This window comes from Helianthus annuus, chromosome 17 (assembly GCF_002127325.2).
Source record: "Helianthus annuus cultivar XRQ/B chromosome 17, HanXRQr2.0-SUNRISE, whole genome shotgun sequence".
NCBI classification, from domain to species: Eukaryota; Viridiplantae; Streptophyta; class Magnoliopsida; order Asterales; family Asteraceae; genus Helianthus; species Helianthus annuus.
The window spans coordinates 76,427,127-76,453,910 of record NC_035449.2 but is presented as its reverse complement, the minus strand read 5'-3'; positions in this window follow the sequence as shown (position 1 = coordinate 76,453,910).

The following is a 26,784-nucleotide window of genomic DNA, read 5'->3' as shown; positions in this document are numbered from 1 at the left end:
ACAACCAAATTCTAGTTCAAAAGTCGGACCCCCTTTACACCTTTCACAAAAGTCGGACTACAAGTCCTTTAGTTAAACTCGTACATGCATTTGAAACTCGGGCAGCACTTTATAACACAAACTCGGATATAGTGCTATACTCGGACTCCCATTGTTTTGTTTTAAAAATTGTATTTTCTATATTCAAATCATTTGTTTCTCTAGCACTATTGGACCAAACCCATAACCAATTATCTTTGGTTGGCCGCCCACCCCACCAATTAAAATAGGTTAGCCGTTTACCAACACTAATCAAAAGGGTTGGGTTGGTTACAAGAGGGATTGGCTGCCACCCACAACCATTTCGGTTCTCTAGTATTAGTGGGCCAAGCCCACAGCCAATTGCCCTTGACTAGCCACCCTAACCCACCAATTAAAACATCACACGCATGACTCATAGATTGTTGATAGCCGTCATTTTCCACATGTAACATCCATTAAGCCAAATCAATTCACATAATCAATGACCACCTACTCTAACATGACATGTGCATTCTAACCCTTAGTCACTTATGATGAAGTGATCATGTGCACTAGCCGCCAATACTAAATTCATCAGATCTAATCTCAATCATGACAATGGATAAAATTCTTATTAATAAATATGGCTGACAATTCGTTACACACTTCAAGGGGTCATTGGACCAACTTATGACATGCAATAAACAATATCAATTACATTATCAGGTTACTAAGATTCCTACCATACAATCAATTAAATCAATTACATAAAAATCATATCATCGACAACTAATATCAATGAAAATTACGAGATGTCATTGGACCAACAGAAAACACAGTAGCCGACATGCAGGAATATTATTCAAATAATCGTTCTAACACATAATCATCGGATAATTATAATAGACACTAACCACGATGGTTCTTGAGGGTTTCGCAGTCACAAAGTTGCCGTCGAATGGGTGAGGAGGCTCTAGGGTTTGAGAGTTTTCTTTTGTAACCGATTTATGTGCACCTCCTAAATTAATATAATCACGTACAAGGGTTGGGCCTATGTTGGGCTTGGCGAATCAGATGGGCCAGCGAATCTAATCTATTTCGTCAAGGTTAGGTTTGGCGAAACACACTTGTGTTTCGTCGAGTCATTATTGGCGCACCACAACCCTGATTCGTCGAGTTGGTTTGATGGTGAATAAGTCTAAGCGTTTTATATCAACCCATGTTATATATAAATACAACAACAACAAATCACATAAGTGCACAATCGTATCACGTTTTATTAAACATAAAATGTACAGTTACAGGTCAACAAGTCAAGCAGCCAAAGTCAATGGTCAAAGTCAACGTGCATTTAAAGTCGAAAGATCGAGTTGTCACATTATCCCCAACTTGAAAGAAATTTCGTCCCGAAATTTGGTACGCACTCACTGAGGAAGCTAGGTAAGCTGTATTGTTCACTGGTTTTCCTGGGGTGTCACATCATCCCCCCGTTGATTTGGAATTTCGTCCCGAAATTCAGTAGTAGTAGCTTCAGCCTCAGTAGTGGTTGCATTGGTTTCGAATAACTGGGGGTACTTTTCTGTCATCCGGTCTTCGCGTTCCCGGTGTACTCTGGGCCACGTCGGGAGTTCCAACGAACTCGAACAAGAGGGATTCTCTTGTGTTTGAGGACCTTAACATCCCGGTCCGTGATTTCAACTGGTTCCTCGACGAACTGTAACCGCTCGTCGATAGTGAGTTCCTTGAAAGGAACTATGAGGGTCTCGTCTGATAGGCACTTCTTCAGATTCGACACGTGAAATACATTATGAACTGCACCGAGTTCAGCTGGTAGATTCAGTCTGTAGGCTACTGGGCCTATTCTTTCAGTGATTTCGAACGGTCCAACATACCGTGGATTGAGTTTGCCTCGTTTACCAAATCGAACCACACCCTTCCAGGGTGAGACTTTAAGTAAAACCCGGTCCCCGACCTGAAATTCCAATGGCCTCTTACGCTTATCCGCGTAGAGTTTCTGACGGTCGCGTGCTGCCGCCATGCGTTGTCGTATCTGTGCAATCCTTCCTGTGGCGTCCACTACAATCTCTGGACCCGTAATCTGACTATCCCCCACCTCTGTCCAACAGAGAGGTGACCGGCATTTACGTCTGTTCAATGCCTCGAATGGAGCGGCTTGTAGGCTGGTGTGATAACTGTTATTATACGAAAATTCCACCAAAGAGAGATGCTTTTCCCAGCCGTTGCCGAATCGATAACACATGCTCGAAGCATGTCTTCTAGAGTTTGGATCGTTCGCTCAGACTGCCCATCCGTCTGAGGATGATATGCTGTGCTCATGTCTAATCGTGAGCCGAAAGATTTATGCATTGCTTGCCATAGCTCTGACGTGAATCGTGCATCGCGATCCGAAATAATAGAGGTGGGCACTCCGTGCCTCGAAACAACTTCTTTAAGATAGACGTCTGCGAGAGTGGAGAACTTGTCCGTTTCCTTAATCGGCAGGAAGTGTGCAGACTTGGTGAGTCGATCAACTATGACCCATATTGTATCATTCCCACGCTGAGATCTAGGTAAACCTGTAACAAAATCCATGGAAATTTCTTCCCATTTCCACTGAAGTATCTTAGGCTGTTGAAGTAGGCCAGCTGGTTTCTGATATTCAACCTTGACTCTCGCACAGGTTAAGCATTTTCCAACGTACGTAGCGATGTGGGCCTTCATACTAGGCCACCAATAAGTAGTGCTGAAGTCGTGGTACATTTTATCCGACCCTGGATGTACCGAATAGCGAGACTTGTGAGCTTCATCCATTACAAGTTCGCGTAGACCGCCATAAAGTGGGACCCAAATACGCCCCGTTACATAGTAGGCGCCGTCTTCCTTTTGTTCCATGCTTTGCCTTGAGCCGCGTAAGGCTTCAGCTTTGACGTTTTCGGGTTTCAGTGCTTCTAACTGAGCAGCTCGTATCTGTGCAGGAAGACTGGACTGAATAGTAAGCTGTAGCGCTCGCACGCGCTTAGGTAGAGTGTCTTTCCGACTGAGGGCATCAGCCACAACATTGGCCTTGCCTGGATGATACTTGATGGCGCATTCATAGTCGTTTAGAAGTTCAACCCATTTCCGTTGACGCATATTCAAATCCTTTTGCTTAAGAATATGCTCGAGACTCCTGTGATCGGTGTAAATCGTGCACCTGGTACCGTACAGGTAGTGTCGCCATATCTTAAGCGCGAAAACAACAGCTCCCAGCTCTAAATCGTGCGTCGTGTAGTTCCGTTCGTGAACCTTGAGTTGCCGCGAAGCGTAGGCAATAACTTTATCCCGCTGCATCAATACACAACCAAGCCCCTGTATCGATGCGTCACAATAAACCACGAAGTCATCCGTGCCCTCTGGCAATGAGAGAATAGGTGCGCTGCAAAGCCTATCCTTTAAGTACTGAAAAGCGGTCTCTTGCGTATTACCCCATCTGTAAACGACACCTTTCTGTGTTAGCATAGTAAGTGGTTGTGCGATCTTTGAGAAGTCTTTAATAAATCGCCTGTAGTAACCCGCCAAACCCAAGAATTGGCGTATTTCTGTCGGTGTACGTGGTGCTGGCCAGTTTCTGATCGAATCAACCTTGGATGGATCGACATGAATCCCATCCTTGTTCACCACATGGCCTAAGAAGTGGACTTCACGAAGCCAGAAGTCGCATTTTGAAAACTTTGCGTACAATTGCTCTTTTCGAAGAAGTTCCAAGATAAGACGTAGGTGTCGCTCGTGCTCCTCCTGACTCTTGGAGTAAATCAAAATGTCGTCGATGAAAACGATAACAAACTTATCAAGATAAGGTTTGCACACCCTGTTCATAAGATCCATAAATACTGCAGGTGCGTTCGTAAGCCCGAACGGCATAACCAAGAACTCGTAGTGACCATAGCGAGTTCTGAATGCTGTCTTAGAGACGTCCTCATCCCGGACTCTCAGCTGATGATAACCTGACCGTAGGTCGATCTTGGAATAGTAACACGACCCTTGCAATTGGTCAAATAAGTCGTCTATGCGCGGAAGAGGATAACGGTTCTTCACCGTCACCTTGTTGTGTTCACGGTAGTCGATGCACATTCTAACGTACCGTCTTTCTTCTTCACTAACAACACTGGAGCTCCCCAAGGCGAAGAGCTAGGTCGGATAAATCCCTTATCCAAGATTCCTGGTAGCTGCGTCGATAGTTCTTCCGATTCTGGTGGAGTTAAGCGATACGGTGCTCGAGCTATGGGTGCTGCTCCTGGAGCGAGCTCGATTTGAAATTCGTCCTGATGATGCGGCGGTAGACCAGGTAAATCCTTGCGAGACACCTGAGGAAAGTCGCGTACAACTGAATGGTCTTCCAACTTCTTTTCTTTCGCTGATGAGTCAGTAACGAGAGCCAAAGTTGCGGTGTGGCCCTTCCGCAAACATTTCTGAGCCTTCAAGAAAGAGGTGATGCCAACCACGGCACCACTCTTGTCGCCTTGAGCTTCGAGAGGTTCTTGACCAGAACGAGGAATGCGAACAATCTTTTCTTTGTATAGGATTTCTGCTTGCTGTTGCTGCTGGCGATTCCGATGTGCAAGCCGTGGGCTCCTGAATCCTTAGCTTCTGCTGTGCTCTGGCGATCACTATTCTTGTGCTGCTGTTGTGCTTGAGACAGAACGGTAGCTGAACCCTTGCTGGAATACCCATCCCATTTCCGCTTGTTGTCACTAGGAGTAGCGGGAGTAGCTGAAGGAGTGACTGTAGCAGTAGCGTTGACGCGCTTAGGCAGTTTATTCTGATCCACTGCCTGATCGGTGATGCGATGAGCGAGACGCTGGATTTCCTGGATGTTGTCGAGGTTAGCCGAGGTAACGTGGCTCTGAATCTCTGAGGCTAGACCCTTGAGGTACAATCCGATACGCTTGTTTGGAGGGTCCACCATGGTTGGACACAAGATGGCCAGTTCGTTCTATCGTTTCGTATGAGCTTCAATTTCTGACCCCGTCATTTTCAAATGGTAAGGCTCCACTTCCAACTTGTGGATGTCATCACGCGTGTAGTATTCCCTTTTAATGTGTTCTTTGAATTCGTTCCAGGGGGTGGCGTTAGCAGCTGCCAACCCTAGTATCTGTACTTGCGCGTTCCACCTGGTTAGCGCGATTCCTACCAAAGTACCAGTGGCGTACTTGACCCTGCGAGCCTCAGGGCGTTCACACATGAAGTTCTTGAATGTGCCACTGAATGTGCTTGGACGACAGTCCATGATGTTCGATGCCTCTTTACCGCACAACCACCAGCGACTTTCCCCTGCATCTTCACACGATAGTCCACCCGCTGTTCACTGGGTCAATGGTTAGTTTTTTTTTTTTTTTTTTTTTTTTTTTTTGTTTTCCTTTATAAAAAGTACTGTAGGTTTTAGGGTTCTTAATGTTCATCTAAACCTTCATGAAAATTAATTTGAAAAATAAATGGTAAGCAACAAAGTTTGGTTTTTTGATGGCCGATAGTAATGAATCAACGCAAATAAAAAGAATTGTGCCTCCACAAATGGATGATGAATATCATTAATTGTTTAAAGAATTGTGCGACCTGGTATGGAAGATGAAAGGGGAACGAGAGATGGAGAGTGACTGTGGCGGTGATGGTGGAGGGGGGAGGAGGGTGATGGTGGGTGGAGGTTGAAGATGAAGTGTGGTGGTGGGGTTTTATAAATAAAAATGAAGAAGATGCCCGGATAGTCCCTGTGGTTTGGCCTTTTAAAGGAAAGAATATTTTTGTTATTTCACACCCTCTTAACAGAGAAAACAAACAGAAGTTAGACCCAGGGACTATCCGGGAACAAAAAATGAAAAGTTAGGGACTATTCAAGTAATTTTAGAAAGTTAGAGACTAAAGGTGAAAATAGGCGAAACCACAGAGACTATCCGAGCATTTTTCTCAAACATATACATTAAATGATTTAAGTGGGGCCGACTGTCACACCCCCAAAATCCACACGCGGAGTATCACCGCTTGGGAGCGTGACTGACCAGGATCAAGCCACCAATCATATTGAACATGTAATTAATATTAAGTAAAATAAATGTAAACCATCCATTCAATTCGATAGGTGTTCAAAACATAACCATAGTTTCAAAGTGTAGCGGAAGCATAGTAAATAAACCAACAATAGTTAATAGTTTTAAATGTCATAATAGTTCAACGTAGAAACCACGATCCTTGCCCACAACGACCCGCTTCTCCAGTGCAAGCTCCAAGTACCTAACGATCTGCAAGGCATGTAACAGAATGATCAACAAACTAGTTGAGCGAGTTCACAGTAAGTAAATGCGTAACAGTAAGTAACGGGTGGCTCTACAGGGCCAATAGTAAGTTATACAGGTGGGGGCTTCCCATGTTATGTGACCACTAGACTATTCGTATCATCCCTGTTCTTCGTCCGAGAACAGTAGCGCGTATGGGGTGTACGTAGGTTTTACGTACGTATCCTTCACAACCGAGGATAGGAGACGCGGGGGTGTACGTGGGTTTCACGTACGTATCCTTCACAACCGAGGATAGGAGTAAGTAATGCGTACACGTAGGTTTTACGTGCGTGCCTGACATCCGAGGCAGTAATGGCATATGACCACGTAGGTGTTATCCAACCTACGGAACCACGTAGGTGTTATCCCAACCTACGGAACCGTCCTGACATCCGAGGACCATGATAGGTGATAGTCTAGGAAAAATGTTTGTACGTTATAAGTCAATTGAAACCTTTAACCCATTCCCACGACCCGGGAATCCCATGCCTTAGTAGGAGTGTGAACTCACCTTGGTTTGCTCGGTATGTTATTGCTTCTAGGGTTTATTCAACGTCTAAGTCCGTTACACACGACCTAGGATATATTGCACATGATTCGATGTGAGTGCTTGCATCAAATTAGGGTTTACACATCTTTGATATCCAAGCGATTGTGTTGTGTGTGTTTATTGTGTACATGGTGATACCACCTAGCATGTTCACGCACGTATAATCATATAGTTGCATTCAGTACTATACAATCACATATGGAGTCATACAGTCATATGTAGTAGGTACGGTAACATACGGTAATGTATAGACATTATACAATATGTAGTATTCAATAACATGCATACAGGGGTGATAGGATAAGCATATTTCATTCAATATCAATTTGGTTCCATTAACAAGTCAACATGACCAACATGTTTTGTACATTCAAACTCGGATTAAAGGTGAGGGTACACAAAGTCGGACAACCAAATTCTAGTTCAAAAGTCGGACCCCCTTTACACCTTTCACAAAAGTCGGACTACAAGTCCTTTAGTTAAACTCGTACATGCATTTGAAACTCGGGCAGCACTTTATAACACAAACTCGGATATAGTGCTATACTCGGACTCCCATTGTTTTGTTTTAAAAATTGTATTTTCTATATTCAAATCATTTGTTTCTCTAGCACTATTGGACCAAACCCATAACCAATTATCTTTGGTTGGCCGCCCACCCCACCAATTAAAATAGGTTAGTCGTTTACCAACACTAATCAAAAGGGTTGGGTTGGTTACAAGAGGGATTGGCTGCCACCCACAACCATTTCGGTTCTCTAGTATTAGTGGGCCAAGCCCACAGCCAATTGCCCTTGACTAGCCACCCTAACCCACCAATTAAAACATCACACGCATGACTCATAGATTGTTGATAGCCGTCATTTTCCACATGTAACATCCATTAAGCCAAATCAATTCACATAATCAATGACCACCTACTCTAACATGACATGTGCATTCTAACCCTTAGTCACTTATGATGAAGTGATCATGTGCACTAGCCGCCAATACTAAATTCATCAGATCTAATCTCAATCATGACAATGGATAAAATTCTTATTAATAAATATGGCTGACAATTCGTTACACACTTCAAGGGGTCATTGGACCAACTTATGACATGCAATAAACAATATCAATTACATTATCAGGTTACTAAGATTCCTACCATACAATCAATTAAATCAATTACATAAAAATCATATCATCGACAACTAATATCAATGAAAATTACGAGATGTCATTGGACCAACAGAAAACACAGTAGCCGACATGCAGGAATATTATTCAAATAATCGTTCTAACACATAATCATCGGATAATTATAATAGACACTAACCACGATGGTTCTTGAGGGTTTCGCAGTCACAAAGTTGCCGTCGAATGGGTGAGGAGGCTCTAGGGTTTGAGAGTTTTCTTTTGTAACCGATTTATGTGCACCTCCTAAATTAATATAATCACGTACAAGGGTTGGGCCTATGTTGGGCTTGGCGAATCAGATGGGCCAGCGAATCTAATCTATTTCGTCAAGGTTAGGTTTGGCGAAACACACTTGTGTTTCGTCGAGTCATTATTGGCGCACCACAACCCTGATTCGTCGAGTTGGTTTGATGGTGAATAAGTCTAAGCGTTTTATATCAACCCATGTTATATATAAATACAACAACAACAAATCACATAAGTGCACAATCGTATCACGTTTTATTAAACATAAAATGTACAGTTACAGGTCAACAAGTCAAGCAGCCAAAGTCAATGGTCAAAGTCAACGTGCATTTAAAGTCGAAAGATCGAGTTGTCACACCGACCCCCACCACTACTCAACCATCCTCCGCCTTCTCCACACCACCACCACCCACTAAGCTTCCCCCTCCATTAAACCCACACATGCAAACACTTCATCCTCCACCTCTTCTAATAAAACCAGACCATAACCACCCACCACATGCCGTCACTCACTACCACCTACCGTCCTCCACCACAACCAACCCCTCTTCTTCTCCGACTACAAACACCTGCAAGTACCACCTACAACCTGCAACCCAGCATCGCCACCGCTATTCTGCAGACCCAGGTCTGACAGTCGATCCCATTATACATCATACTCTTGTCAAATGAGACAGTTCCAAACTTTCAATAAGCAATCACAAACACCCCTAATCAGACTAACAAAACACAACAATAAACTAACATAATCTCAACAAACCCACCTGATTTAACCCTCTGCAACTCTCCTGAATCCAATAAAACCCAAACACAAACAACATAACTCTCGAAAGAACCCGACCCAACCAATACAAAACACTCCTCCTCCACCCACCCACATGCGCATAATCCTTCTGCCCATCTTCCTCCTCTCTATTGGGCACCACAAACAGAGTACAAATCCGACAAATCAAGTAGTACAACACCAGCACAGTTGTCGCTAAAACCACCCGCAACGACAGCAGCGTCACAACAGCAAAACCCAACAGAACTTTCTCTGTCCACGGCAATTCTCCGCACCCCATGGTCCCGTACACATCGTGTCTAACGTACGCCACGTACTTCTTCTCCAGTTCTTTGATTGTAGGGAGAGGTGGGGGTGGTGGGTGTGGTGGGGCTGAGAATAGGGTGTGCGTCTTGATCGTGGGGATCGGGGTGAGATTGGGGTTTTTGAGGATAAATCTTGGAGTTCTGAAGCCATATATATATTTCTTTTAAATAATAAAAAGATTTTTATGTTTAGTAAGGACAAATTAGTAATTTCACATCAACTTAACTGATCAAACTAACTGACATTTACCTAGGGACTATCCGAGTAACAAAATAACAAACCATAGGGAGCATACCTGCTATTTCCAAAAGGTGGAGACTAAACGTGAAACCATAGGGACTATCCGGGCAATTAACTCTATTTATTATTAGTTTTATTGTATCTAAGTGAAAGCTCAATCGAGCTTACTACAAAATGAATAATGAATACATTAAGGGTAAAGGGTATGATTCAAACACTTTAGGGTGTTTGAGTTATCTCTACCCAATGATATAAAGTCATGTTAAGTCCTCCCCTTCACTCCTTATTTTCTACTCAAACACCCACTCAATTAAAAAAAATAAAAAATTTTATTGGCTCTCTCTCTCCTCTCTCCCTCCTCTCTTTTTTCTTCTTCACCGTGTATACTCACCGAAAAAACATCCTCTCTCCTGCTCTCCACTCCCCATTCAAACACCCCGTATCATTCTCCCTGCGGCAACCCCACTCCCCCATCCACAATCACTCCGACCCCCCTAAATTCTAAGTTATCATGTTTCATGCATAACATGATAGCTTTAAATGTAAAATTGAATAAATTCGATACGGTTTGACGTTCTTTGTGTAACGTGCATCGTTATCAAGGTAGAGGTGTCATCCAATGTATACAATGTAGTGAACAACGGCGGATACACGTAGAAAAGAAGGTGGGCACAGGCTCACCGTAGGCCCGACAAAAATGGTAGACAGGTAGAGTAAATCAGCGTAAGCATTGGGTGAGTGGCAATGAATATAATATAGTTTAATTTGTTTTTAAAGAACAAAGTTAGTTATTAGCCTTCTACAATTGAATTATTTTAGGGTTATAAGTTATAATAATCACACATTCTAAAATCATAATTTCACACCCTGTATACGGGTCATATAACGTTATACGATACGTATAGAATAATTTGACATGAAAAATATTGGGCCGTATAATGTTATATGGCTCGTATAATGTTGTACGGCTCGTATAAATAGAGAAAATATTAGATCGTATAACATTCTATATTGGTCGTATAACATTATATGGGTCGTATAGCGTTATATAAGGTTTGAGCCATATAACATTATATGGGTCGTATAACATCCTATACAGGTCGTATAATGTTATACGGCCTGTATACATGGACAAAAAAAAAAACATTCTCTGATATTTTTTTTGTGCAACAGTAAGTTATACAGCCCGTATAACTCTATATGAGCCGTATACATATAGGGGTGTGAGAATAGTAGAACCCTTATTTTATTTACCATCTTTAACTCGTGATTTATTTCAATAATTCAACTTTTTTTAGTTTACTGTTTTGTGCTTCATTCTAGTTGTTAATGTTTCGTTTTATTTATTTATTTAATTATATGTTTAAGTAACTTAAAATAGTTATTAAATTATTGAAATAATTTATTCATTTAGTTTAATTAGTTATCTAAATTAGAGAAAACACTAATAAAGTTGTAAGTGCAGTTCTCGTCGGGTAACTGTGATTTATCAGTTCTATTTAACAAAGTCAAAGACCAAGTCAAAGTAATTGATTAAATTCGGATAGTATGAGTTGATTGATTAAATTCGGACAATATAAGGTGTGAAGGGTTCGAATTTGTGGACATGTATGCTCAGTACTTAGGGTTTGCCCCAACCTATATATATGGGTGTATAGGTTAGAATTGGGGATCCGTCACAATGAATTCATCTCAGTGAGAATTCATCATCTGTGTGAACATGTTTGTGCAACCTCTCACAAACCCTAAGGAATTCCTCAATAGTGTGTGCACATTTCTAAAGAGAGAGTTACTATGTGTTAGTGAGAGAAAGCTCGGTTTAGATCTTTGTGATCTAAACCAGCTTGTAGATGATGTATACTCTTTCGGTTTGTAATCTGTGATGACTGATTCAATAATAAAAAGATCATCTTCTACATCTTTCTATCTTTTATGGTTTTGATATCTCTATGTCTTGAATCAAGTGCAATGTTGATGTTCGTCATCGATTCGGTGCTCTAACAGTGGTATCAGAGCATGGTTACCGATTCGGAATCGTCTAACCTCCTTCCGAATCACCATTGCTCTTGATTTGATGTTTGTTTCCGCCAAACATCATGGAGACGTGAAGATTCTGCAGAAAACTTGAAGATTTTGAAGATGTTCGTCGTTTGAGATGTTTTCTTCTTTTCCAAGATTGTTTCAGATCTGTGTTTTGATCCAATAAAGGTATTGTCCGAACTTATTATGTGTTATAAGTTTGGCTATCCGTATTTGTTATTCTGATGACTTGTGTAAAGTCACATTTGTCAGTATTTGTGAAAACTACTTGAAGCTCATATCCGCACCTGTGATTTTTGATCTTGTCCGTACTTAAAAGTATCACCTAGTCTGCACTTACATTTCAAGACTCAGTCCGCACTTAAAGTTTGTTGAGACTCATAGTCCGCACTTAATTAATTATCTCCAGTCCGCATTTGTGACATATATGTTACGTCCGCATTTAGAAGGTCTTGTTATGTGCGCACTTATGTTTCCTTTGTCCGCATTTAATTATTGTTCCTTGTCCGTATTTGCTTAGACAGTTCGTACTTATCAATGATGTCCGCAATTAACCATTTGATTTGCTATCCCCACTTAAGTTTATGGAGGTGTCAGCACTTAGTTTCATCATTGTCCGAACTTATAAAGAGATCAGAGTATTTGGTGTTTATTCCGCACTTAGATGTCAGGTCCATCCACTTTTAACTTAAATTAGGTCAGTTTTTATAACCGTCTGCACTTATGGGTTTAATTCTTTCGTCCGGACTTGTGGATTTGTTCCATCAGAACTTATTCGTTAAGTTGCTTCTGTCTGTATTTAATCTTATAAACTTCAAGTTTATCCGGGTTTAAAAAAAGGGGGTTCAGTACAACTTGTAGTTTGTCGTCTACACTTAAAGTCTTTAGTGCTTGTCCGTATTTAATCTTATACACTAAGGGTAATATTGTCATAAAGTCCATGCACGTGCCACTCACATGCCAAATACTATCCACATGCAAGTCACATGTATATTCCACCATCTTCTTTAAACTCCCTTAACTTTTTAATACTTGATTATTTAAAAAAAAATTACACCATAAAATCGAGTGTTTTATTATATTTCGAACGAGGATATTATTGCTACACATTTGAAATAAAAAAAATGACATGAATTGGATGTTCAAACAAAAACACCATAAAACACGCAGTTCAGAATAACGCCATGAAAATATCTACTTGAAAACACCATAAAACACCTAGTCCAGGAAAAAACCATGAAAACCCAATTGAAAACGACATAATACACTCAGCTCAGAAAACGCCATAAATAGTAGTTAAAATGCCATAAAAACACCTACTTCAAGAAAAGTCCATAAAACCCAGTTGAAAACGCCATAAAAACAAACTTCAAAACGTCATAAAAAACACAGCTCATTTTTTTCGAAAAATATACCAATAGTATACTTGTTGGAAAAATAAAAAAAAACGCTGAATTTTATGGTGTAATTTAAAAAAATAATCACGTATAAAAATATTGGCGTTTAAATATGATGGGGGAAATGACATGTGATTAGCTTGTGCACCCTTGTTTCGATCTTCCCATTTACCCCTCCTGGTAGTTCTAAGGTTCTCATTATTTAAAAAAATTTCACCGCATCAATCTCAGTCACAATTTACAAAGATCTTGTTGCTGAGAATCGTTTTTACAGTTTTTATACTTCAAATAGTTTTCTCCTGCTCCAAACACTATATATATATATATATAATGAAGATTATTACAGAACACTAACTATTGTGAGAATAAAAAGAACAACTCTAAAACTCTAAATTTGGGGATTTAAGTTTTATGTTTCTTTTAAATTTTATGTTTCTTACATTCATATGTGTATTATATATACATAAAAAACATATTTTTTTTTACCTACACGTAGCTTATATACATGTTGATAATTTAACCTACACATAACCTACATATGTGTAGGTTATATAAAAAGTGAAAATTTTCCATATTTTGTTTTGAATTCTAGTGTAAGAAACCATAAATCTTACATTTACAACATTTTCATTTACTTTTTAGGTTTTTACAATTAAAAAAATAGGTGATTAATTATGTTCTGTGTGTTCTTACAATATATTGTTTTGCATAGAACCTTCCCCTATATATATATATATATATATATATATATATATATATATATATATATATATATATATATATATATATATATATATATATATATATATATATATATATAGGGCCAGTATTATTTCAGAAGCATAAATATTTACAGAACTCCTAATAAACAATCTTTTTATTTATATAATTAGGATAATTTTATCATTTATTATGTGTATTTTTACGATTACATGCATGTTAAGAGTAATTTTATCATTTTTTATATGTAATTTTATAATTACACATATGTAAACTAGTTTTTTTTACATATATGTAATTAGTTATGACACATATATATAATTTTGGCAACTAAACATATGTAAACTACTTTTAACATGTATGTAATCAAAGAAATACATATAATAGATGATATAAAAAATCCTAAATACAAAAACTTATATAAAAAATGATTGTTTATTAGGAGTTCTGAAAGCTCTATAGTTATTTAGAGTTCTGAAATGAACTCAACCCTATATATATATAGGATTAGGTTCAAGAGTGAACACTAGTGTAGCTTGCGAACTGAGTGAACTAATCCTGGCCATACACGTGTGTAGATCAATGGCCATGATTTAATGTTGAAATACACTAGTGTATTTTACGTTTTGATGATGAGATCCTTGTTTACTCTAGAACCCCACCCTATATATATATATATATATATATATATATATATATATATATATATATATAGGGGTTGTTTCAAATGAAAAGCAATTTATTGTGAAAACTCGAAAACTAACTAAAAAAAAGCCTAAAAAACACACAAAATTTTTTTTTTCAATTTTTTTATAAAAAAACTTTTTTCAAATTTTTTTTGTAGTACACATACATATGTGCACTACAAAAATTGTTTTTTGAAATTTATATATATATATATATATATATATATATATATATATATATATATATATAATTGTTATGCAAAAAAAATTGGTATGTTTTTTTTGGCTTTTTTAATTAGTTTTCGAGTTTTCACAATAACTAGTGGTTTTCATTTAAACCTTCCCTTATATATAACACCCTTCAGAAGGACAAAATTTGTAAATCCATTAAGGCAAATTTTACAGAATGCATTAATTCAACAAGTAATTTAATGGATTGAAATTTGATCAGATACTTCTTAAATGCAGTCAGCTATATATATATTTATGTAACACCCCGTGTTTCCGAAAGTCAAAGTCAAAGTCAAGATTGAAGTCAAAGGAAGAAAAGATCGCTAATTGAGATCTGTCTCTCCTTGCTCAATCCCTGTTTGACTTCTTTGACGGTAGTTAGTCTATTTTATGTTTACGTTAGTGGTATTATGTGGAGTAATTAATTACAATCGAAGTAATCGAAGTATATTTCTCGATGTGAACCGCTTTACGACTGTGAATAGTAGGAAGTAACAATGCGATAAAGTCAATCAATCAGTAATCGAATTAATCTAATCATCATCGAACTCGAAACTCGAATTGTGCAACTTTGGTGTTATTATACGTGTGTGTGTACCTTATGTGTTACTTGTGCATGTTTACTTTATGTTATGTGTGGTAATCAATCGAAACTCGAATTGAAATCGAAACCCAATCGAACTCAATCGAAATCGAATTATGATAATTGGTGGAGAAGAGACAGTGCGAGATATAGATGCTTGTATGTTGATATAGTAGTTGGGATTAAAAGTAATTTGAATAGGAAACTCTATCGTACTCATCAATCGCAATCGAGATCGAAATATCAAAAATCGTCGCACCGAACACCCGAATCAGGCAGCTGATCGATCAGGCTACCAGCCGATCGAACAGCCAGCCGATCGTGCTGACCGACCGATCGGCCAGCCTTTACCTCTTTTGGCATCCTATAAATACCAATGTCATTGTCAAACTTTCTACTTTTGGAAACCTCTGTCCGACCAGCACGCTTAGCTCATCCTTTTCTCAGATTTCTCTCGATTTCGGTAAGATTTCGTCCTAAATCTTGTACTTTCTTGATCTACACGCACTCCTACACCTTTCTATCTTTCAAATCTTAACTTTTAACCGTGAAATCATCAAGATTCAAGTGTTCTAGGATGATGTCATCCTGGTGTTCTTGAAGAACTCCATGTTTTGGCCTCAATCCACCAAGAACAACTTGGATCTAGCCGATTTCCACATAAACAAACAAAGATCTTTCATAGATCCAAACATTTACACGGTGAAAAGGATTGAAAGATGGTTTTCCAACTTTCTGTCAACTCTTTTACACTCAATGCCTTCAAAACCGATAGAAACGGAGCTTGTGCCGACTTGCTAATCATTCCGGTGGTTGCATGACCCAATATCCAGATTCTATCCACGAGGTTCACCGATTTCGGGTTAAACGTTAAACTCCGTTCCAACCAGTTCACCGGCCGGATTTGGGTGATTCCTGTCCGAACAGGAGAAACAAGTAAGAACGAGGGTTCTATGGTTCGACTCGTTGTCAAAACACCTCGATATAACGACAAACAATCAGAACAACCAAGTGTTAGACGAACAGGCTGATCAGGTCAGGATGCTGACCGATCAGACTGCTGTCCGAACGGACAGCCAGCCGATCGGACAGTCAGCCGATCGACTGGCCAGCCGATCGGCTAACACATGGTCCCACACTTAATCAATTTATTTTGAAGACTAGTATTGAACGAACAGCTGTTCGATCGGACTACCGTCCGATCGGATTACTCTTCGGATCATGAGATACTATACTTCAACACTTAGTCGATTTTCAACATGTTCCATGCACTAGGAGTGCCACCCGATCGAACAGTCGTCCGATCAGGTGACACCCTGCTGAGAACTTGTCTTGCTAAAAGTACCTAACCGATCGGGTTGCCGGCCGATCGAACGACCGTCCGATCGACCGACCTGAAAGGTAAGGATACTCCAATGTTTTCAAATGCTACAACGAAAACTTCAAAAGGTCAAACCATCATACTCAAACACATTTTTGGAAGAAACAATCCACTCGAACAGCCATCCGATTGGCCTACCGACCGACCGGACAAGCTGTCCGAATGGACTATAAAACGAACGGTTGGTCCGATCGACCAGCTGTCCGACCCTCCAACACTTGTTTTCCGTTTTACGCGTTGCTTATCGTTATGTTATCAAACTATTCAGGCTAACCTTACTCTCAAGCGCTCCCATCAATCCATGAACCGCTGTGAGTATACTCGATCCCTTTTTTCTTTCAGCACTTTTGGGTGTGACATACGTTACTTATACGAAATCACATTGATGTGTGTGTAGTGTAATATAATTTAGATGTATATTTTAAGCCCTTTTTACACTTTTAGCCAAGTTTTAAATTTATAAAACACGATATTCACTAACACTAAACACACATATGGGCAAGTGCACCCATCGTGGACGTAGTATAGTGTTGGTAAGATACCGAGGTCGTCCAAGGACACACGAGCTTTTAGTACCGGTTTATCCTCAATGTCTAATCAAATCAAAATGTTAGAAAAGATTTTTTTAACTAAGAAAATAAAAACTAACTAAATGCTGAAAATTAAAATAAAAATAAAAACAGATAGACAAGATGAATCACTTGGATCCGACTCGTGTATTAGTATAACCTTTGATTATTTTCGCACTTTTGCACTTATTAAAGAGATTATCTTAGTTATTGTAGTAGGCCCCTCTTTTGAAGGCGACGTTACCCTCAACCCAGTAGTTTGAGTCAGCAAGGATACAATCCTAAAGGGTCGGATTATTGAAAGATAATGAATTAAGTTATTAATGCAAATTATGGTAGGCCCCTCTTTTGGAGGTGACGTTACCCTCGACTAAGTAGTCTGAGTCAGCAGGGATACAGTCCTAAATAGCCGGGTTATAGTATTAATAGTAGTTAACTTATGAGGGGGTCAAAGAGTTTGGATCCCCGCCATCCAATACCTATGGGTATTGAAGGAGATCCTACTAAATTTGACCCAGGTCCCTTGCAGGACCTCTAAACGCTGAACAAGGGCAAGACCCTTACCAAACCGTTCCCTTAACCCCCGACCAGGTAGCCAACATACCTCCATATAGACCGTGGAGATATGAATGGTGAAAATCTTTTATTTTATATAGACAGTAAAATAATGCCAAGACACCACGGACAAATGATAAGGAAAAGTCACCTTCAACATAAGCAATTAGTTATTAAAGTCATTAATAATAAAACCAAATAAAAAGTGCAAAAGATTAAAAATAAAAAGTATTATACTAAACACTTGTCTTCACCAAGTGATGTAAGAGACTTAGGCAACCATGGTCTTGATTGTCAAGGACTCTTACGATCAATCTTGGATCCCGAGACGACTCACACACTCTATGATGGACAATGGATGATGGTGGTGGATGATGGTGTTGTGATGGTGGTGGGTGGTGGATGAAGTGTGAGAGAGGTGGTGTGCCAAGGGATGAGTTGCAATGAAACCAAGCACTCCTATTTATAGGCTGAACAGAAGGCCGGGCACGGCCCTGTGTCCGCTGGGCACGGCCCTGTGTCCGCTGGGCACGGCCCTGTGTCCGCTGGGCACGGCCCCATGCCTGTCCGGCATTCTCTCTCTTCATTAATTGTAATTCGCAATTACAATTAATGCGCCTGCAGTACTTTCGCCACGCCCCCGTCTTCCCTGGGCATGACCCCGTGGTGGGCAATAGAAGCTTCTATAGGTTTGTCTTTTCTGCTGCTTTTTGGCATGACCCCGTGCTGGCTGAGCACGAGGCGTGTTCAGTCTTCTGCCTTCTCTATTTTGCTTGGGAGGATGCTGTCGAGGGGTCGGGCAATCCACTTATGTTCCTTTTCTTGTATTTATGTTAGATTTAGCTGTCTTTTTGCTTCTTTTGTTAATTTGAGCTCATTTAATCCTGAAAATACAAAAGGAAGACAAAAACACTCTTTTTCCAACATTAGTACTTAAAAAGGGTTAGTTTTATGCCTCATTTGATGTAATTTATATGTTGCATTTTACACACATCAAATACCCCCACACTTGAATCTTTGCTTGTCCTCAAGCAAAACTCTTTAATATGTGGCTTACACTCCCAAATGGAATGGGCAGAAGAGAAGGTTTTGGCTTGTCCTAGAGTGTCGGGAATCCAAGATCTTTATTGGGTTTTATTTTTATTTATTTACAATCCTATTCGTTATGATTTATTTAGAACGTTTCATAAGAGAAATTACTTATTTGGGCATATCATGCCTTTTTAAAATTCCATTTATATACAAGTTCACATACCTCACGGGAGAAATCACTCACACTCGGCCGAAGGTGTATTTTTAGTGAATCACTCGAGAGCGGCATGGAACTTATTCCTACCATAGGCTTGCCAAGCAATCAATCCTCCTCCTTTTTAACTTTTTACCTTTGTAAATATCAAGAGGACTTTTTGGGTAAAGGCTTGGGCTAAAGGTGGGTAGTTTGGTTAGTGGTTAGCAGAAAAGGGCGAAAATCGTAAAAAGCGTCGGTTTTCGTAAAACATTTTGTTTTAGTGACTTTTTATTCTTAATGAAGTATTTCTTCAAACAAGCTTTTTAGGAGCTTTGTTTGTTTATTTCTAACTTCATTTCATCATCATTTTTTTTTCAGTCACACGAAAACCGAGCTTGTTACTAAAATAAAGGGTAAAAATAAAAAAAGGGTTTTAAGAAATGAAAAGGTTTAGGCTCAAAGGGGTTAACTAGGGGGAGTTTTTGGGTAAGTGAAAAGAAAAATAAAAAATAACGGTTTTAAAAGAAAAAGGGTTAGTCCTAATGCCTCTATCATTTACTTACTTGGGTTTAAGTTGGTAAGGACCGGGAATGAATTGTCGTGGCAAGTTCTAGAGTCGTAAGAACCAAGCGGCTATTCACACAAGAAACGAAAAATGAGCATTTAGCTTAAAGATGTATATTTATATGCTCAATAAAGGCTCAAAACTCACTTTTTGTGGGAATGAGTTTTTTGTGTGATCAAGTATATATAATCGAATTTTAACTAAGTTTGTTATGCCGTTCCATAATTTTCTTATGTTGGTTCTTTTTATCACGACACTATCGGTTGTAAATTTGTAAAAATATAACCTTGTTAGTCTTAGAATTCCCAACTTAAACTTTAGACAAGTAAAAAAAATTGAAAATTTTTGAAAAAAATTTGGGGTTATTAGCGGTTCCAATAGAGTTTTGTGTAAGGCTTGTTATTAGGACTTGCAAAACTCAAGGTTTTAGCATCCCCCCCCCACACTTAAATTACACATTGTCCTCAATGTGTCCCAAAAATAAATTTTTAGGTTGATTAGATGTGTAACATGGTGTTAAAAGCAAAAATTTATGTTACTGGCAGTCTGGACACGGCCCGTGTCCGTTGGACACGACCCTGTGGTGAACTGCCAGTAATGAAAACTTATAGAAGATGGACATGGGGGCGTGTTGGCTAGGCACGGCCCCGTGTCTGGCAAAAATCTGCAGGAAAGTAACCAAACAGCAGGTCTGGGAGGTGAGCACGGGGGCGTGTCGGCTGGACACGTCCCCGTGTGGACAGTCTGTAAGCCTAAAAATAGGTTCCTTCCTCCGGTTTTTCCATCCTGGCCTTATGAGTGCTAATGCTTAGCACTCTAAGCCTTGTTTTGTACCTGTTTCATCACTACATACCACACCAAGTAATACCAACATCCTACATTACCATCGTTAATTGTTCAAAGCATAAAGTAAAAGAAAATAAAAGCAGAAAATAAAAGTAGTTAAGGAAAGTAAATTGTTCAACACTTGGCACGCAGGCCACAAACTGTTTTGATAGATAAAGGGACTTTAACCTATGGGCTCACCATCAACCCGCTCCTGCTCCTTCAACCTCCTAGTCCATGTCCTCATCGCTGTCATCACCTCCATCCCCATGACCCGCCATATACTCCCGGATGCTGCCGATGTCGTCTTGTATGTCTTTGATGTTTCGTTCGATAGCTCCGACCCGGTGGTATGTATTGTTGGCAAGGTTGTAGGTGTTCCTGGTGCACATGAGGTTTTCCTGCAAAAGATCATGTAAACTTTGAAAGTTAGGAAAACCGCCCCCTTGTGAGGAGGATTGACCCGGATCACCATGGGGTTGATACTGGTAGTGAGGAGGTGGTGCGTGAAGAACTAAGGCCTCCTGCGGGTTCCATGCATGGCCTTGCATCCTTTGGAAGCTCACTGACCCGTCTTCCGCCTCATAAAGTAAGTTCATGGCTCGGCAAATGTGATAGTCAACTCGTCCCGACCATGGGCTTCTTTCAAAGGACCTAGGGATGCGCGTGAAATGCTTGAAGAGGCGGTATACCCACCCTCCAAAGAAGATAGGTGTTGAAGCACGAGCGAGGCGGTTCAGATGCATGTTTCGCAGCAGGAGATAGGGAACATCAAGGGGCCTTCGGTTATGGATGCAGTGAAGGACTACCAAATCTTTCAACGCCACTACTGTCGTGACGTTGGCTAAGAGAGTAGGTGAGGAGCCTATGAATGTAGCGATAGAGTGGATCCCTCAGCTTAGTACTCTTGGTGCTGCTAGGGTTGTAGATTCCTTCACCGATTTGGGCCCATGCGGCTTGACGTTCATTTTCGTCCAAATCTCGTAATCCCCCGGTATTTTCCTCATTTCCCGATTCTTCTTCAGCGTACAATCCCATTATTGCTCTGAACTGTGCCATAGAGATCGAGTACCTTGTTCCACCACATCGAAATGCTACCCCTTCATTGTCGAACGGGTCACACCTTGAAGTGAAGGTAAAAGTACTATAGAACTCCATGGTGCATTGATGCACCGACCGAAGCCGAGTGGTCAATGCAACCATTAGTGGTCCCGTAACGATGTTGTTGAATCGGTCCAGCTGGTTTACCAAGGTTAACAGGTCCGTGCATGCTCGTCTAGGGTACTCCTCGGGCCTTGTTTGAAGTAGCTCGTATCTTGCCCTAGCATCGAGCTCACTCGCATTGAACCTTGTGAACTTTGCCATCTGAAAGAATACACCAAAAGTTAGCACGAAACAGTGAGATTTTGAAAGAAACTGCAGACAGTGGGCTGCACACGGCCCCGTGTTCAGTGGGCACGACCCCGTGTCCAGGCGTCTGTTACTCAAAATCTTCATTTTTCGTCCCGGTCCCGAAAATTTGAAAATTTTTAGCCAAGTAGGAGCGGTTTCCCCCGAAAATGAAACCCCAAGTGCCGTTTTTCCCAAAACAACCCGTTTACCCTTTCAATTTTATCTTTTTCGGTTGAAAAACAAGGGTTTGAGGTTTTAGTGAGAAATCGGGCAAATCTATCAACAATACAAGTGTATTTACTTCCCATTACACTAATCTAAACTAATACTAACAGATTATATCAAAAATTTGAAGTTCGATCCGGATGAACATGAAGAACCCTAGATTTTCCCCAAATTTTTGATGTTTAACTACATGCAAGTAACTAATCTAACTACTAATGATGATAGAATCATACCTTGATGTTGTTAAGCGTGGAGGTAACGTCGGAAATCTGCGGAAAATCCCCTTGAACCAGAGCGTTTTCGGCAAAACGGGGCGTGTGGAATGAGGTAACTGTTATGAAATAAGGGTTTTATCCCGACAGTTGCGTCGACATGGCCCCGTGTCCAGCGGACACGGCCTTGTGCCGAGGAAAGTTTTTTTTTTTAAGTTTTTTTTTGTGCTCGTGTGAGTGCCCATTTTTCCAAAAACATGGTTAGAAGACTTACCGGTTTCGATGTATACTCACTTGTTCGTAACATACCGGGTATGATGTGGGTGCTTTTTATTCGTTAACCGTTTGAAGTGAGATCTCTTCCTCTTCATGCTCAATGGATCCTCGGTAGAGTTTCAGCCGTTGGCCATTGACTTTAAATGGAATACCATTTCGAGCTTTAATTTCTACTACACCGTGAGGAAAAACATGGGTGATGGAAAAAGGTCCTGACACCTAGATAGTTTACCAGGAAATAATCGAAGTCGTGAATTAAACAACAGAACTTGGTCTCCTACTCGAAATTCATTAGGCTTAATATATTTGTCGTGTAAATTTTTCATTATTTCCTTATAAATTTCGGAGTTAGAGTATGCATAATTCCTTAATTCGTCTAATTCATTCATTTGACAGAATCGATTTTTACCTGCAGTTTCTAAGTCTAAGTTTACGCTTTTTATTGCCCAGTAGGCCCTGTGAGCTATTTCTACTGGCAAGTGATAACTTTTTCCATAGACTAGCTTATATGGGGTTGTGCCTATAGTGTTTTTATAGGCAGTTCGAAAAGCCCATAAAGCATCATCTAATTTATCAGCCCATTCCTTTTTATTTAAACCTACGGTTTTTTCAAGTATTCGTTTTAAACCTCGATTAGTCACTTCAGCTTGTCCATTTGTTTGAGGGTGATATGCTGTTGAGACCCGGTGATAGACCCCATACCTTGTTAAGATTTTTTCGAGTTGATGATTGCAAAAATGGGTACCTCTCTCACTTATCAAAGCTTTTGGTGTTCCAAAACGAGAGAATAATTTTTTCAGAAATTTTACCACTACTCTTCCATCGTTTGTTGGAAGAGCTTCGGCCTCTGCCCATTTAGACAAGTAATCAACCGCCACAAGTATATATTTGTTTCCTTTTGACGGTGGGAAAGCTCCCATGAAATTGAGCCCCCACACATCAAAAATCTCACAAACGAGAATGCCATTCTGAGGCATTTCGTTTTTGGAAGAAATATTACCTGACCTTTTGTCACACCCCGACCACGTAAAACATCAAATCGTGGCGGAAACGTCGGGGAGTGTTGTAACAGAATTATTGTTCCACAACCAAGGTAATTTAAATAATATTTTGTTCATCACCCAAGGGTGGAATACATTGTTTTGAAACAAGAACCAACAGGTTACATTGTCTTAAAATAAAAAGAAACAAAGTACATAACAAGTTTTAACTGGTCTAGATCTATTTTATCGTCACTAAGGCCCAAGTCCATCCTAGTGTATCACGATCATCCTATGCATTTGCTCCTGAAACACATGTGAAAATAGGTATGTCAGCATAAAAATGCCTGTGAGATACATAGGTTTTGTGAAAATAGGATCCATGACTTAGGTTTTAGAAAAATGTTTAATGAAATGTAGTCATGAACCTAGTTGATTGTATTGTTTGTAAATCATTTGAAAAACGATGGTAGATATGTATTTTTGAAAGAATAATGTATGGTTAAATGAATAACCAAGTAAAATAAGTTGTATAAAACAAGTTGTTTGTAAAACAATGTATTGTGAAAAATATGTTATATAGCTAAACTGAAATGATCTAAACAACGCTGCGATGCGTAATATCATACAAACACTTATATATAGGAAGTACCAGCGGCGTATCCACCATGTTTGTATCATATTACACACGCCTCGTTACTTAAATCACTTACCCAAACAAACCACCAATGTAAACATGTTTATGTTTAACCAAATGTCAAAATGTTTATGCGAAGAAAAAAAAACCATGTCTAACGTCAAGTGTAAATCATGTAATGTGTGTAACAATGACAAAATGTCTATGTCAATGTCAATCATGTCATGTGTAAACAAAATGTCATGTATGGTAAGTGAAATATGTATCAACTAAACCATAGGTGAAAGTGCACAAAACAAAGTATTGAAGTAAAACTTAGTTTAAATCAACGTTATGTTCTGTGGAGATGCATGCTATACTGAATACAAACATTTATGCGGTATTGTGAAAATGCATACATTCAAGCCTTGTGACTGTGGTGATAAGCCTTTAAACAAATTAAAGGTCTATCGGTTTTTATGTTTAAATCGAATTCGGTCATTCCTTTCATCCAAACATACCCAGGATGTCAGGAACGGGAGTTGTCAATTCCTATGGTACCACTACCTACTAACGAGCGGCGTGATCAAAGTTAATGAATGTATATGGTCCCACTTAAACAAACCAAATGTCATACCCAAGATGTAAGCATGTAAAAACAATGCACTAAGTATGTAATCAAATGTACACACATAGCGTGAAATGTCATGTAAAATAAATGTACTAAGTATGATGAACATACATAGCATGAAAACGTCATGTAAAACAAGTGTACTAAGTATGATGAACATACATAGCATGAAAATGTCATGTAAAACAAGTGTACTAAGTATGATGAACATACATAGCATGAAAATGTCATGTAAAACAAGTGTACTAAGTATGATGAACATACATAGCATGAAATGTCATGTAAAACAAGTGTACTAAGTATGATGAACATACATAGTATGAAAATGTCATGTAAAACAATGCACTAATGAACATAGTAAGTATATAATGCGAAAACATGAAAGCATGAAAGTAACAAGTAGGCACATGTGTTTCACCCCAAAATGTTTAGAAAACAGTAAAAGAGGGGTCTACGTACTCACTTGAGATTGCTTAGAAGTCGTAGGATAACCACCAAGTAATGCTAGAAGATCACGGAATCAAACGGCACCTATATAGGTATCTACATTAATAAACGGACTTATCGGAGGATCGGGTAGTACGAGGTTTTGTAAGCCAAATAAGTGTGGGAACTTATGTAATATGGTCTGACAAAGCCTACGTACTAAAACGAAACCTATCCTAAGTGCTCTTGACCCGTTACGACCCGCTTAGGTAGCTTATGCTACTTTAACGCGTCGTTCGCGTAAAACGCGTTCGGAATGCCTAACTAGCCCTATGATAAACAAGATATGCCTTAACATGTTCAATATTGTTGTTAAATCAGTTTAGATACCAAAAATTATGTTACATAGGCTTAAAATGAATTTTGGCGTAGAAAGGTATTTTGGTAATTTACCTAAGGCACATACGTTACCTATCATACAACTATTTAAACGATGTGACCATAAGGTATAACCCCAAAAGGTTATTCCCTATACAACTATGGTCACCTAATATGTTTGGTCGGATCCTAATGATTGACCAAATGGATCGGGTTCGTAAGCGTAAGCGATTGATTAGATCGCTTACCTTACGACCCTTAGACAAGCACAAACTAGTAGCGACGAGCTAAACATGCTAGAACATGTTTAGTGAAGTTAAAAACAGGTTTGGTATTAAAACAAACGGTTTTAATACCCTAGAGTAGTTTGGTTACAAAATACGCGAGAAAACGCATTTTGGCCGAAACTACGACTCGTCACTGAGCCTAGATAACGTGGTAATCAGTAGGTATAGTCACTAGGGACTATAACCATCGTGATTACGCTCACGTTATGAAGTTCAAACGAACTTCGCATTGACCATAAACTGGTCAATGCAGAAAGTCAAACACAGTTTGACTTAAACTGTGTTTGACTTAAACGCTAAAACGAACGAAAAACGCGAAAGAATACTTACAGAAGGTCCCCACAAGATTGATTTCCAAGTATTTCTCAGGTATGAAGTGGTAATCACTCCAACTTAGAGAAAATCTCAGAAATCAAGTGGGTTGGAAGTGAATTCATGGGGGGGGGGTATTTATAGATTTTGTAGAACCGTTAGGATCGTTTCTTGAAATCCGAGCTTCGATCTCCACCCTCCATGTGTGCCCATTGTTTTAGAAAACCATGGGACATCCAAAACCAGCCCACAAGATGCAAGAAACCATGGGTAAAGGTGTGTAACAGCTGGAAATGGCTGGAAAGCACATTCTGCTGATCTGGGGAGGCTTTACGGACCGTATGAGGTCCCATACGGTCTGTAAGGACCTCTGGTGCTGGCAGAAATTTTCACAAAATGGCAGAACAGGCCCCTATGACTCCAAACTTGATTTTTGATGCGATTTGACACGTGTAAGCCCCGTTAACCTCATTTTAAGGCTCAAATATGAAGTTAAAGTATAGGGAACTTAAAATGTGCTAAAAAATATGTCGGATGTCGGCTCGTTTGGCCGTACGATTGCGTTGTTCGGTTAATTACGACGGAAGTCGTAACGGACGCAAAAACGGTCCAAATTGCGCGACGAATGGATTTTTGACAAGCCAATCACTAAA